At 37.0% G+C, this 16,356-nt stretch overlaps 1 protein-coding gene across 1 annotated transcript in view; it reads left to right on the forward strand.

Annotated features, from left to right (window-relative positions):
- The window catches only part of TLN2 (talin 2), a 211,402-nt gene that overhangs the window by 71,438 nt on the left and 123,608 nt on the right, over positions 1–16,356 (forward strand). Inside the window, exon 3 of the mRNA XM_075160321.1 lies at positions 4,805–4,873. The gene's annotated coding sequence lies outside the window, so the exon portion shown is untranslated. The remainder of the gene's footprint in view (positions 1–4,804; positions 4,874–16,356) is intronic.

Consider the following 16,356-nt stretch of genomic DNA (forward strand, 5'->3'; position numbering starts at 1 on the left):
TATTGACTATTTTTAAACCGTTTCCAGGGAGACGGGAGAATATGATCATATAATAAATGAGTTCTCTAAGCCTTAGGAAAAAGGGCCATGCCTTTTGTTGGTATGAGAACAAATAGCTGAGAAGATGACTTAACTTTGTTTCATCTTAATACATGTAAGAGAGGTGGCAAAAAGAACAAGAAAAAATAATTACTAGAATAACTTCACAGATACATTACCATTTCTATACTGTAGTGCTATACAGAAGAGAATGTCACCAAGTGGTAAGACTGGCTTTGGGCAAAATGTTGATAAATCTTGCTCCAAATTCTTAATCTGTTGGAGGTATTTTGACCTTGTACACAGTACTGTTCTAAATGCGTCTCTGGCTTTGACTGCTCATCTGGAAATGGTGCTTGTAATACTAAAAGGTCGCTAATGGAATTTTGTCCTGCTATTCTCCATGTTTGAAAAATGTCTTTAGTGAACTTTCAAAGCAGCCTGTAATTAAAGCAGCATGTCAGTTTACATCAGATATGTCTAAGGACAAGGTTAAATGAAGTAAAATCACTAAAGAGTAAATAGTTATTTAGGATACACATTTCATCATAGGTGCAAATCTTAAAAGAAGGCTAGATGGTTAGCAATACTGTTTTGTTCTTGTTATTATACAGTTAGAGCTAAATATTTGTAGAGCATTCTTATCAAGACTGTCAGTAAGAACCTTGTAACTTGTATTTTTAAGAATTAAAACTGCATTAAGTCCTCTTTTGCAATGTCTCTGTTTTCCTCATTTCACTGATCACTATTATCAGTTGTGGTATCAAATAACATGGCTAAAGATCTTAATTAGCTTTTGATTTTAGAAATTAAAAAAAAACAAAAGTATTATCTCTTCATGTAGTTAGACTAATTATGTCTGGCTGTACAACTGATTGAACTGGATTGGTAACTACTTACTAATCAGACAAAACAGGTTCTTTTGGGAATATTCTTGGTTTCTTAACTGTGAAAGGAGATTTGCCTGAGGAAACATTTCCAATTCATTCATGCTGGCCTGATTCAGGAATGAGTCTCCCAAAGTCCACAATGATTTCCCTCCTTTCTGTCCGCAATGTGTCAGTGCTGCTGGCTTTGTATATGTAAGTGAATGGTAGGAGAATAAACTTGTACTCAAGAAATTCAGTGATCTCTTCACACAGGATCTTGATGGAAAAATGTCCCAGCAGTAGCAGAAAGTAACCATAGTCACTAGTGGAATCGCTGCCAGTGAAGAATATGAATAGTAAGGAATGCTTCAAGCCCTTCATACATACACTGGAAGGAAAACAAAAGCTAAAATTTCTGCAAATTCTTTCAGTTGGCTTTAAATGTTATGTGATTGTCTTTGCAGAAATCCCATTCATTAGAAGACTTTTTCAGAGTTAACGGCATGTGTTTACTTGGAATTTACTAACACAAAAATGGCCAAGGAAGCTGATTTTTGCCTGTCTGCCATGATTCAGTTTTTTTTCTGCATCAGGTAGCTTAGATATTAAGACACGAGAAACTTGATGTTAAAGAAAACTTGCCCTTATACAGCTTTGATAGGGTGGCTCACTTGTCAATATTGAATGAATTTGAAAAGCTACTTGTGTTGTTGCTCTTGAGTATATTGGCTAGCAGTTCTCTGAGAAGAAAATCTTAACCTTTCTTAATTTAGTTAAAAGCCATATCAGTTTGTAAAACAGCAGAGCCAAACAACATGTTTGCACTGGATGGTAAGGAAAATAAAACCTAGTCATAAAAAAAAAAAAAAATGAAAAAAGCAGAGGCTGTGTGCTAAATGGATCTGTTTACTTTTTCTTTCATAAGTGGAAAACATTCTAAAATATTGTTATAGGAAAATGCACCTCCATGTCCTAATCCATATTATGCAACATTAGTTCTTAAAGGAAAAAAAAAAACCCAAACCAGAAGCATGTTTTACTTGGAGATTAGTTCACCACAATATGCTGTTTCCTTCTATGAAATTGAAGAAAATAAAGTCATATTTATTTTAGTATGTTTTACCATTTATGTTATTTTAATGGTGATGATAGCTAAATAATTTTTTTTTGAGGCAATACTGCTACCACGGTGCACAAAATGCTTACGGACTTATTCCAAAGATAAATATTGTGTGTCAGCATATAACTTCTGCTGCAGCCATTACAGTCATATAGGGCAAGCAGATCAGAATTAGGTCTTGTGCTGCAAGAATTCTTGAGTGTTGCTCCCTTCATTGTGGGGTTTTGTTCAGTTTGGATTTTTTTGTGGTGGTGTATGGGAGTAGTTTAAGTTAGTCCCCTTTTCTATTGTGCAGTAACTGTAATCTTTGTAAACCACTTTATCACCAATGGTGAGTTGGTTTTAAGTCCCCATCCTCGATCACTGGATCAAGGGGATTTCCATGTACTGCATGTGTTGAATATTCAAAGTCATCACCCCAAGATGGAGAGCTTTTTAATCTACTTCGCTTCTGTTCTGTGGACTAAAACGCTAAAAAAAGGCTTTGTGGAGTTTGTAAGTACAAGAACGTGCTGATGTGTACAATTTTAGTTCTGGGAACACATGGACAAAAGATGAAAATGGTCAAAAGCTATTGAATGACTGCTTTCTGAATTGCTGTATCAGCACTGGAAGAAATTGCGCAAGTGAGAATACAGTAAATTGGTTTATTGTTAAAATGACTTATTCTGAGACATCTTTATCTTTTTCATATGTGACCCAAACAAGAAATTACAACTTCTTGTTGACGCCATTATTTAGGGGAAATAAATCATCAGGTGAAAAGTTTTTTAGCTCTCTTCAGGGTGAATGAAAAATCATATTTAATCTTGTTACTTTCATTAAAATAGCAGTGCATAACTAACTTCTCCTTGAAATTTCCCATTCAACTCTCCTAAGTTTCCAGTGTTAAGATTATTGAGGCTTAACAAAACATAACCGTCTTCTTGAATATGAGAAACTTGTAAGTAATTTAAACTTAGTTTCACATACTTCAAGAAAAGTTGGGTAAATGCCTAGTGGAAGAAGGCATTGTTGAAAGCCTGTGCTGGTTCTGCCAAAGAATGGGTGGGGAGGGAGAGATTCTCGGGGGGAAGATGATCTAGGCAAATCAATGGCAGCATCCTAGTCTCTTTCCCTGAACAGGATCCTAAACCCTGAACAGGGTGTTACTTTCAGGTTTTGTTAATAATGTCACTTAAACACTGAAGTAGCACTTAAAGCAACTGCTGTAGCATGCTTTCCACAAGAAATGGGCACTCCAGTGACAAATAGTTGTGACACAGCACATAATAAGCAAGTAGGAAACTGCAATAAAACTGAGATTCCTGCCAAAGCTGGATAGATTCCTGTTTTTAATACCTGACTTGCTTGGTGATTTTCAATATTTAATTTCAGTATTTTGGTGCTGTTTCCCCCATTTTGAATGAAGTGTATGTTTTATACCAAGAGAATAGGATGTAAATAGAACTTGGAACTGTGAAGAAATCTGTTTGATGTTCTAATGCAAAATGTGGAGTGGATGGGGAAATAGTGGTGTGGGGTTAGGTTGTAATAGGCCAGAGAAGTGTTACATAAGAAAACATTTCTTTCTTGCCTAGTTGTTACAGTAAGGTCTGTCTTAGATGGAAAGGATTGGAGTTGCACAAGCAAATAAAATACAACAGCATAAAAGGACTTTTCCCTATAATGGAACATTTCTCTAAGAGTAAGAGGGATGTGGAAGGCTTGAAAAAGTAGGTCAATTAATCTCACGTTTATGCATAAGAATTCTAGTGTAGGTTTAAATTGTGTAATGCTGGGTGAATGCTGTACTTCATTCAGGTACGTAACATAAGATTTAGCACAATGCTTAATTCTAAGTATGTTTAGATAAATATCTTGTAAAAATCAGTGATTCATGGCATTTCTTTTATTAACTGTGGTAGTAGCTCCCAGCCCTTCTGAAAAAACAGTGGGGTAGTACCACTAGTATCAGCAATTATACTGAAGTTTTATTTCAAATTTTTCCATTGAATATTTTTTCTATATCCTTCTGCTGCTAGTCCATGAATAAGATTACTTCAGATTTTTGAAGTATTGCATTATTAATCACACTGTAAATATATAATTCAATATGAGCAATCCAGTGAGCATTCTGTTGCAACTCGAGTTGATTAACGATGCTGAGCCTGCAGTAACTATAAGGAGGTTATATTTAAAATGTTTGATGTGTGTTGTTGAGGTCTTAAATTTGCAGCTAAAGTAGTCAAACATTCAGTCAGTGATGATAGAGGGAGGAAGAGTAGGAGGGGAGCTTTGACCTTGAGTGCACTGGACAACGTATTAGGGAATTGTGTATTTTCTTCATTCCCTTTTCAATTGGTAACTTTCTCAGTGACATGCAACGCTTAAAAGCCATGATGATTTTTAGGGATGTGTGCGTGCATGTGCTTGTATCATACATGGACACACAAATATGCTGTATTTATGTAACATTAGTTTGTTTGTATGCACACACCTAAAAATATAAACAGTATATCAGAGCCAAGTGGTACTTCTAAAATTGAGACTTGCTATATCATTAAACATGTTATTTAGCAAGTCAGTGATTTTAATACCTTTTTACTAACACGTGGCTTTAAAAATAAAGCTGAGTTCACTAATAGTTTGACTGTGAACATGCTATGTGTTTCTACAGTTGTGGTTTATTTGTTCCTTTTCAGGTGGTAATAGATACCAAAGTAGTTAACAGATCTTTATTAAGTATTGGCGTAACCTCTTGCCCATATACATTGTGCTTTGTTATTTGCTACAGAAACAGTGTGCTTGAAAACATCCAGTGCTTTGCATGGTGTGCAGAAGAAGATAACCTTGATGAGATCAGGTGAGGATGGATGGGGATTTCTATTTAGAAATACACCCCTCCTTCTGTTTTTATAGTATGAAGTTAGGGGGATAATGCTATAACATACTGTAGTTTTAAATACAGGCTTATAACTCTGTTGAATTTTCACAACATTAATAGCAGCTCAGGTTTAGGGATTCTGTTGGACTTATTGTTCCTTTAAGCCAGGAATTGTTTTCAAAACTCATTTAAACACTTAAAAGAAAATAAACAGAAAATTTAATGCATGACATCAGGATCTTGTGATAGTCTTCTGTTTCTCAGAAGAGAAGTGCTGGTTCCAGACAAGGGCCGTATGCTGGGTGGCAAGTTGAGCCTACATCTCATGACAGACAGAATTCCATGATTCTGTAGCTACTTGGAGCTGGAGAGGTTTTACACAGTGATGGAAAGAATGAATCTCCCTGCACAGCTGTCCCCTATGTTATTATTTATCCAAATGTCATCTTATTTTCTGTCTTATCTTTCATGGATTTATTTTCGGAAGTGCCTGAAACTCACTGTGGAAGTCGGCAGTAAAAATGAAAGTTTTGGCACAGGAGTAAGAGCTGGGAATACCTTAGAAAGTATATAAAAATGAAAAGTAAATTGATTTAGATGTGTCATGTTATCTGCGGAAATTAACACTGAACTCTCCACTGAAGCTGGGAAATGAGAAACATGAATTATCATATATTGGAGTGAAAAAAGAGATGTTCAGCTATTGCTTTTAGGTCTTTTAAATAAGTTGCTGTAAAGTCATTTTGTTGTGATTTTTCCCTTTAAGGATGTGGTCTGAGAAGGAGGTATTTTCAGACTGTATATTTAGAATCATTGGTGAATCTGTGAAATTTCCAGCTGGGAAATCTTGTTGCCCTACTTATTGTAGCCTTCCTTAGCATAAGACCTTTTTTAATGGAAAATCTGTTTGCAGGTAGAAACCCTACAGGGAGAATAAGTCAGTGTGTGTCCCCGATTTGCAGCTCGGCTGCTTGAATTGCAGGACCACTTCAAACACGTCCAACTATCTGTGTTTAAGACATTCCCACCTAAATAACCATTAAGTAAAAAAATCTTTAGTCTTGGAGAGGGCTACTTAGTGAGTATCTCCTAGGTAGCCAAAATGATAACTCTCAAAGGTTGATCCCAGCTGAAACAAGTGGAAGCCCTAGCTGGAATCTCATGTCTTTAGGTAGGAAATGATATCTGTAGTTGTAAATTAGATCTCAGGTTGATCTCCCATTTGCTGCTGGCTATAATCAACAGAAGCAGTGATGATGACAGATTATTTTTCCCGCCTACAGTTGAAAAGCATGCTCCTTTCCTTTTTATGCAGTAACTTTTTTATTGCCTTCTGGTCTTTTTGTGTACATTGCAAAGGGTGGTGGCTTAAACCTTTTAGGAGGCTGGATGTAGTGCAGAATATTGGAATGAAATAGGAGTGACGTGTAATGGTCCAAGATGGTGTTGATTCCTTTGTGATCCTCTTTAATCCATGAATTTCCCCGCTAAACTGCATTCTCCATCGATGCTGTTGACCATCAGCTGAGGTGGAGGAGGTCCTGGTAGGTCATTTTATTCTGACTTAAGAAAACGAGTTTTCTGGAGGGATGGTTTCTCTGGAGAATGCACTCGGTAATCCTCTTCTGGATAGTACATTTTAAATGACAGTGGTGGCTGGAGTTCAATGCATGTTGTTGTTGTTGTTAAGAATTTATACCTATGTCACAAATACTGGCCTATTGAACATCCTATCTTTTCAGTTGTGTATGTGCAAGTGTGTGTGTTCATATACATCTGTTCATATATATGTCTATGTATGTAGGTGTAGAATGAGTGTGTTCTTCCATATATAGCACATATCTAGTATATTCCTGCTCTGCGTGAATAATGCTTTTTAAGACACTTACAAGAGCTAATAGTTACGAGACACAAGAATCATCCAGTGTTTTAGGTACATCTTGAAATAAGCTTTGCTAAGAAAAATAATGGAATATCTGAATTCAGGCTCAACCGTTTGAAGTCTGCCAAGTTGACTTTGAGCTTTTCAGTAAGATCACTGCCAGAGGTTCTTTCTGAGCACATTTGATGTAGGAGGAGGTTTGACCTTAGATTAACACACAGTTGGCAGTGCGCTAGGCTAAGTATAATCTAATTGACATGTAATGTTTGCGCACACTGTTACACCCTGATAAAAGTTTAGCAGTGTTTTATGATCTCTTCCTTTCTGTCTCTGTTGTAGGAGTAGCAGCTGCTTTGGGGTTTGATCGTGGTCTCTTCAGAGATTTAGGTTTTTCTCAAGCTTAAACATGTTCAGAAATTTTCATAAGGATTACACCAACTTGTAATTTCCTCCCTTCCTTATCCAGTAGTTGGGAGCTTTTTACCTTGGGGGATATGGAGTACTCTTAAAGCTGGAGTGAAATGAATGCTGTGGTGCTTGCTTGAAACATTCATTCTAATGTACATTAGCATTCTCATGTGTCTCAATCTCTGTGTTCTCCTGTTTTGTGCTGTGTCAGAGATGTTGATTTGACAGGTGCAAGCGCGCTGTCCTTGCTCAGCTTTTCTGTTTTCATTATTGTCAGTGATTCTGGTAGTAACTGAGCCTTCTGCAGTCTATTATTATAGGTCTTGTTCCTTTCCTCAACTAGTCTTTTTTTCTCTTTACCTCTCTACATGTTTTACTCTTAAGTTCTTTTGACTAGCCATTCCCTGTTTCTTTCTTCTGTTGAAAAAGTGTTCTTATTAAAACAAAAAAAGAAATTACTTAGTAATCAAAGCACAGAGAAGCCCAAGGTCTCTACTAGAAATCTGATGTTTAAAAAAAAATCATTACAACTAGCATTACCCTTTGAGACAGCATGAAATGATTAAGTATTGAGACACCCTGTTTTTCCTTCCCTCCTTCTTCCTCTGTTCAGTTGCTAGCATCAGTAAGTGAAAGGAGCATGCACTAAGCTCATTCAAGCTTGCTGCAATACGATCTGCAAATCCATTGCTACTCTAGACATTGTAAACTATGATTGGTAACTGCATTCATAGTAAATCTCAAGTAGATGATGGAGGTTGGAAGAGCAGGAAAAGCTTTTTTTTTTTAGTAGCTATTTTAAGTGTTGGAAGGAGATTACATGATCTGCTGCTTTTCGATTTGACATGTTTTATGAATGCATCATTTGAGTTGTAGACTGTGCGTAAACTGTTGCATATACTTCCCCAGCATGTGCCAGGATATGATGAAATTGTAACAGTTCTATGTGACCACCTTTCTACTGAGGTATGTATGTTGGATTAGTATTGCGGTCTTTGCTGACGTGCAAACTTTTTGTTGATTTTTACTATTTTTCTGTAAACCTTCTTATCCTCATGACATAAAAATTGAAAATGAATGATGATTTATACAGAAATCGTGTTAATCTCATATTGATTCCAAATTGTGATTGCTTGTGAGTAAAAACCGTCTGGATAATACTACAGTAGGTGGGATCGAGACAAGTATTTAAGAGGTAGAAACATAACTGAATTAATTATAATTTAGATTCAAATAGTTATTGGCTTTGTTTTGAATTCTCCAATAAATATTACTAGGTGAAAAGAAAAGTGTGCTGAAGTATTCACTGTAGCAAACGACATGATGCTAATGAAAAAAAAAAAGCTGTTAAACTGTTTGACTTGATATGGATTGTTTTATTTCTTCTTATTTCTTTTGTGTACTTGTTTTTTTGAAACCTGATTCAGTCTGATTGCCTTGTTTTGAAAAACACTTCACATTCACAGGTATTCTAGTTTATCTGCAGCAAAGTGTCCAGTGTCTTGGCTTCTAACACCCCACACTTTGTTTCAAGAATCAGCTCAGCAGCCTGTGGGGTAGTTCCAATGGATATAGCTGTGTAAAGCAAATGCTGAAGAAATGGCATTAGTGAATTGTTCTGGTGGACTTGCTTGACCATTTGCCTCTTCATGGAACTTCGAACAAGCGGTATTGAAAGATGCAGAGAGGAATCACATATAATAGCTTACATTGTTCACTTGATGTCTTTTCAAAATTGTTTTTGCAAGTGTCTGTTTGGCCAGTCCTTTCCAGTGAATTGTCATGTACCTTTTTTGCTAAAAACTCCATGCTATGACTCCTGTCTGAGGCCTCTTCGATAACATTTTGTGCAGAAAAAAGTTGTATTGGGTTGAATCAGTAGGATTACCGTTCTTGTCCAATTGTTTTTGCAGGGAGAAATTAATGTTAAATTTCAACACTGTTAACACTCTGCGTAAGTGACACCAAAAATATTTCTCCAAGTCTGAAAAGTATCTGTGGGAAGCACTTAGTGGGTTTTTTCCATTTTGACTCCAGGCCCATAACCATATGTTCTGTGGTTCGTTTTAGGAATCCAACAGGGAATTATTTTTCTTGCAAAATTCTGTTAAAGTGCTAATGCCAGCTTGGTTGTTAGGTTGATGTTGACTCTTTTGCAGTTTTAACCTGTGGGCTTTTTTTGTCTTACCCTAATTCGGGCTTAGTGTCAGCTGGGTAATTTTACTCATGTTTCCTTTATTCTATGCTTCATTCTGTTTCAAGGAGAGATGTCCATGATGAGAGCAGAGTTCATTTACACAACAAGTTTAAATTTGAAATGTCTGAGAGTTGTTGGAAGAACAACAATAATACTTGACATTAGTCTCAGTAAGAGGTGCCTAAATATTAAAGCAAAAAAATGACTATAAAATGTTATATGTACAGGTCAGAGAATCAAATACCTAAAGTATTAGAAACATTAGTAATGCGATCCTTTTATGGTTGACCATCCCATATGGCTTCTTATATGCTTTCTAATACTGTCTGCTTCTTAATTATGATTTTATTTAATCCTGTATTAGCATGTAGTAGCTTCTTGAATGACCATAACGTATTTACCTCAGAGTAAACCCTAAGATTTTGTCTTTACTGCACATACTTACCTATTCTTTAGTTTCTATTAATTGACTTTTCACAGTGGGCTTTCAGCAGAGTATGCTTTCCTTTACTTTTGGACCAATGTTTTATTATTGTAACTGTAACAAGTATCTGACCTGTACAAAAGACGCAGGGTTTAACAAGAAGACAGGAAGCATCAGTATCTGATGCCATTTTATATTTATACAGATGTAGTGTATTATGGAATTCAGTGTTATGTTGCATGCTGAGCATTTGGGATGGGAGGGGTTTGTACTGATATGACAAGTTCTAGGCTTATATCCTGGTGGAAAAGACAGACAGATAGCATTCAGTGTCCCCTTAGCTGCCTTTTTTTTTTGTTGTGTTGGGTTTTTTTTTTTTTTTTTAAAATCACCGTCTTAGGACAAAAGACACTATGGAAATGAATGTTTCTTATGAGAGTGATTTTGCTATCATTTCTATTCCTGACATGCTCAGTAGATACTGAAGGTTTAAATAAAAGTGGTAGCTCAAGCACTTGGATTTATATGGAACCATACAGTTTTAAAGTGCACTTCATCTTTCTGTATATGGCTGTTTTAACATAGAATGAATTTTAGTGCACTCTATGTACTTGAACAGAGAAAATTTGAGTTAGCTTGCCTGGAGAGTAGCTATAACTTCCTGACTGGGACCTGCTTTGCTATGCTTTGCTTAATATAGATGACAATCAGTCTCTAAGCTGTCAACCTAAATTTTCACTAAATGACTGAGCTCTTTACCAAGCATCCTGCTTTCCAAATGGGCCTGGAAGAAATAATGGTTTTCCAAGTCAGGAATCCCTTCACCTTCATCCTCAATTTGTGAAGATTCTGGATGAGCAGATGAAGTTCATCGTGGAGACGATGGTTTGGTTGTCAGCATGACTACCAGTTCTGTGTAGTCCTCCTTCAAGTTCTTCTGAGATTACTTAAAAAGGTGGAATACTAACTTGCTAGACTACAGTTGCATTCATTCAAATAATATTTTGTAAATGTTTAGGTTTTTTTCCTGCCTCACTTCCTATTTTAGTGAACTGTTTTAACTGATTGCTGGGATAAATGGATCAAAACCTACTGAAAGCAATTTCAGTGCCTGTTAAGTCCACCATTTCAGATCAAATCAATGAGAGCAGAGAACTATTTCATATAAACCCCATCACAGAACTGGCAAAAAAAAATTTTACTTGAGCCTCGCTAATTTTCTTGTTCTGTGTAGCAAAGCTGTTTATGAAGACTTGTCTACCCCATCTAATTCCTCCTGATAACGCTGATCAAAATTATCAATATGGATTTATTTCAGTAGTTAAGTGGATTTTATTTTATCTAGTAGTTCAGCTTCCATAACGAATAAACAAGGTTTTTATAAAGCTTGTAAGAAACTTGAGCAGACCATTAGATGCCTTCATGTTCCCTAAGGTAGATAATTGAGTGGAGTATGTATGAAATAGCTGTTGTCCACCACTCGCCTTAAAGAAAATGATCAAAAAGTTCCAGGGTGGCATCAGGTGATGTTCAGGAGGGTGGGAGGAAAGCAACAGAAGAATCCTTGTACAATTTACCATGATACTTTTATCTGGAACTTAGCAATACTGTTTCTGTACCTGAAGAAAAAGATTCCTTGATTTTCTTTTGAATGGGCAGAATATATTATTGTACAAAACTCATAATGTATACTAAACTCTGCCTATGCATGTCACTTTGAAAAAAAAAATGAGGAAATGCAGAGTAATATTTAGACCACAGTAGGTGAACCCAAGAGGTCATATCCTAGCTGTGTCATTTAATGACTAAATTAAGAACTCGGAGCGGTTTATTACATCCGACTTTGGGGCAGTTGCCAAGAATGGCAGGCATAGTTCAGAACTTTAAGTGGCAGCTTTGGATTAATTCAGTGAAAAAATCATTGAAGTGAGCGTGCTCAAAGACTGCAAACCTAGACATAACAGCTTAAAAATTGTCCTTCAAAACATTATAACATTTCAGCAGTTGAAAATAGTGTGAATTTACAGAAATGTGCAAGCCTGGATTTAACAACCCACTTGGTAGTTCAACCTATTACTATTGTTAGTGTGATTTAGGATCTGTAGGTGAAATGCTTCAAATACTTAAATCTGCTGCTTTGGAAAATCAGTTTTGTATCGGCTTAATTCTTCGACAGAAAAGAAAGTATTTATAATCTTTGTTTATTCTTCTTATCCTATAATTTACCTATGTGCTCTTAAATTACCAGAAATCAGAAAATATATTTGAAGCTGTATAAGTATATATCCCTCTGTAAGCAAGTTGCAGCTTGTGTGATAGACCCAGATTAACCTTACAAGCAGTTCTCTTCAGTTTAAAAAAAAAAAAAAAAAACCACCCCAACAAGAAACCCCTCAAAGAAACCCCAAAACAAAACAAAAAAACCCCAACCAAACAGAACTCCACCAAACAAACATGTCTTCTGTATCTCCGATACTGTTTTAATTATACTCCTAGCATCTGTGAACATCTTTATTACCATCTTCCCAAGGACTCTCTTAAAAGGGCTTATCTCTACAACAGAAATACTCCATTTCGAGAGGAACCTAGCAAAAGGATGTTGATTCACTTCTGATTTCTACAGAAACTCGTGTTCCCTGTTTTCAGCTTTCTCCTGCAGTGTTCTTGCAAAATAAGAATAAAGTCCTCTTCAAGGAGTTTAGTCATTGACTGCCGTATTGGAGGCTTCTACTCCTGAGGCTAATGACTTCTATGTTACAACTAGTTCCAGTCAAGCTCTTTGCTTCTGTTACCTAAAAGCTGTTTCAGCTCTGTTTGGAACAGTGACATTCCTCCTGTAGTCCCTTGTAATTTATTCTTCCTTTTGAAGATACATTCAAGCAAGTTAGTTTGCAAGTATGCCTTTTGACTTAAAAAAGCAAACTGTAGTTGAATTGCTAATAAGCTGACTGTCCTATAAACAACTCTTAATTAGACTCAAATATTTTGGTCTCTTACATAATTCTGCTTGAGGGTACTTCCTTGCTAGGTTCTTAGCAAAATAGATGCTGTTCCTGTACAACTATAATGTGTGAGCTGAGAATGGCATGATTAATGCTTATTAATGATTAAAGCCTACTTTCACAGTAGCCTTCAAAGCTTGCCCTAGTTCACCTTCATTTTACTGTTTTTCTAGTGGTTTGTTTTTAAGATTCAGTATTGCACGCTACAGATAAATGCTATGAATTTTTCCTGAGATTCTTGAAGGTTTTAACTGTAACCTTGTTTATCAGGATGTGTGGTTGAGTAGGGCTTTTACTGGGGCAGGGGGTCATATAAGAGGTCTTGCATTTTAGTTGTCCGTGCACATTTACAAACAGAGAATAAACAATGTTTTGTGCTGTAGTGTTATGTTCCTTGTATTATAACTGATGAAAGGAAGAATTATACTTTTTTTTGCTTGCTTTTTCAAGCTTCAAGAGTTCTGACTAGCCACCCCAGACAGCATGTGGTCCCTGAGATTGTCAGATTTTGGACTCCCCTAAGCTGATATCTTTGTACTCATTGCCCATTTAGAACATCAACTTTTAATCTATTGGTTTACTGCTCTTGCCTTTATCTTTGAGCTAATTAGAGGGAAATTGAGATTTCCCCCCACCTCTTTCTGGTCACCAGAAGAGTGCATACTGCTCCCTTCTAAACTTACTGAGAAGACATAACTTCCAGTCCAGTGTTTACAAGAGTGATATTTGCACATCGGTGATAGTTGTCCCTGAAGCACCTCTCTACACTGTTCTCAGTGGAATGGCAAAGCAGCTGACCAGTGATGACATCTTCAGTGTCTTGTCCATCAAGGAGTTGATGATGAAGGCCTTGCTATGACATACAGACTTATGTTTCAGGCATACAACCCACAGATAATCATACAGCTCCTATACAGTGTTCTGGTGGAGAATCAGCCTAGTGTTCTAGAAAAGCATATTAATAGCACCCCTTAAGCACCTTTGAGAGCATCGTGGTATAAATGAGTTACAAACTGACAGCAATGGAGCACTAGAGAGGACGATCTTCCTTGGAAAGAAGCAGTGTGACCTTTTCTATGATAAGCACATAAGATGCCAACAGCAGCAAAGACCAACTAGTTTAAGTGCCATTGTGAGTTCGTGGTAAAATGTGTGTTGTTACCCTCCGTGCCTGTGCAATCATGTGCCCACTTGCCTGCCCTGTGGCTCCATCATCCTTGATTTTGAAGGATAACACTTTCATTTGCATTCATAATTTTGGAAATAACAAATGTAGCTATCAGTACAACTGGGTTTGTATTTTTGAGTGCCTATTGCTTAAGGAGGTCTTACCAGGCACCAGCCCACTAAACAAGTATTTGGTATGTTGCAACAGAATTAGATGTTCAACCATCATGAACAACAGAAAATGTAATGTGTCCTGTTTTGCTGATGCCCTGTGCCAGCAGGTAGGTGGTGGGAGTACTGAAAAGAGAACTTTTGTCCCACTGGATTTTCTTACAATGTTAATCTAGTATAAAAATATGTAGCTTTGCCTATACTAGCATGTACACATGCAGGCTTTTAGACTGTGACGGTCTCATGACCTAGATTTGTGTTTGCTCAAGCCTGAATGAACCAGTTAAGAAATATCTCCAGGGAGACAGACCTATACTAAATCATAGCAGAGCTTTGCTTTTAACCATAGCACTGGCAGTGGCAACTTTCCTTCAATTGGGTGGGCATAGTCCATATTTGACAGTGTCAGTGTTAGCTGTTCCACATTTGCCTAGTTTAGAAAGGCAGATATTTTTGGATTGTGTTTTACTTCAAACACTCTATTGGCAAGGGTGTGAAATGGAAGGCAAAGAAGTGTTCATATCCTTATAGCGTTAAGCAGAGATTTTACATTCTCTGTTTGCTTAGCAGGTAGTTCAAAATATACAGATAACATCATGGCCCCATCAGCTGTCAGACACCACAGACATTAGGGTAGGAATGGTAGAAATTAAGCCAGGTGGGTATGTGAACGATCAGGGAGGTCAGTGTTCACTAGCTGGTCTCCCCTCTAAATCTCATTTCTCCCATGCATCTGGGAAGCCATTCTTCTGCTGTTTTATTGTGTGCTTTTAGCATGATGATAGTTGATTCCCGTTGGAATTATGTGATGCAAATTTCTGTCCTTGTCAATATTGAGAGACACAGCCTTTCATCCTGGGTTACATGTCTCTTGAGAGTCCTTGTAAAATGCTTCTCGAGATAACTCTGCTCCCCCTTGCCTTAATCTATCTCTTTGTACAGCAGCTGATCAGTGCCACCTTCCCAGTCTGGCAGAGCTGGGCTCTCAGGTATGATTTAGTTTCTTGGAGAATCTTTTGTGGAACTTCTGTAATTGTCATTTTATTATGCTGGTTAATGTGAGCAAGATATTGCGGGACAGAGACACGTTCTGTACATTACCTGAGGCTCACATCCATAGTATTGATTTGACCTGTAAACTTTTAAAGTAGCACAGAGTTGGATCCCTCACTGATTCAGCACTCACTTAACGAGCCTGAAAAAAATCATGTAAGCTGTCTAACTAGGGCAAGTCTGAACTTGATCAGTACGGGTGTTATCTGTCTTAATGCTTTTAACATAGATTCACAAACAACAGACAACTCATTATTATGTACTGTTATAGAAGGCTTTTTGAGTAGCTGGTTGGGAAAGCCATTTGTTGGAGCAGCAGAGAATTTTACCAACAACCAAAGGATCCTCAGATTCCTTGGTGGTGCCGTTTGATTTCCTATAGATTTTTCTCATGGTCAGAAAGACTGAAAAGTTTCCCACTAGAGCAGAAGCTTACAGCTTGGGTCAGTAGTACCCCTCCTTGCAATGTCTGGTGAGGTACCTCCTGGACAAAACCTCCTGAACGAAACCCGGTGAGGTACCTCTCTGAAGCATGGAACAAATAGAGCAGGCTGACCTTGACTTCCAAAGTCATTGGAATAAAACTTTATCCAAGCGAATTTTGATACATTAAAACTTCTTCTGCTCTAGAAATATTTCCCCAGGAGAGAAATCATGTAGAGTTTTTCCTTAAATTTGCTTGAGAATGACTGGACAGGCTGCTGCTTAGGGCCCTGAATGTTTCCATGAGCTCTTATTTTTTGTGCACAAGCTAAGAAGATAGCATGCATACTGTACAAAGAAGGAAGAAATTATGGAGAAAAGGAACTATAGATACCTGTTTGGTTACTTTGTGTTATTGTTAACAGAAAATACTTTGGTCATGGAGTAGCACAAAAAAATAAGTAAAGATACATCAGCCGTGCACATCTATTACTGTCATGAAAGTGATTTGGGAAACCTTTGGTGTGTCATCGTGAGTTTAAAAAAAAAATCCACCAACTTCATCACTGTTAAAAGCCAACTATTTAGAATATTTTAGTGCTAGCTTATACCGCAAGTAACTGTAGTTGATGTTTCTAGGAAATCTGTATTTTTTCATTGTATTTTGATGCTGTGATGCTCGATTAATTGGTAGGCAGACTGAACCAGCAGCTACAGTAGGTGTTGTAAAACATC

The sequence above is a fragment of the Calonectris borealis genome, chromosome 11 (genome assembly GCF_964195595.1).
Source record: "Calonectris borealis chromosome 11, bCalBor7.hap1.2, whole genome shotgun sequence".
Classification (NCBI taxonomy): Eukaryota; Metazoa; Chordata; class Aves; order Procellariiformes; family Procellariidae; genus Calonectris; species Calonectris borealis.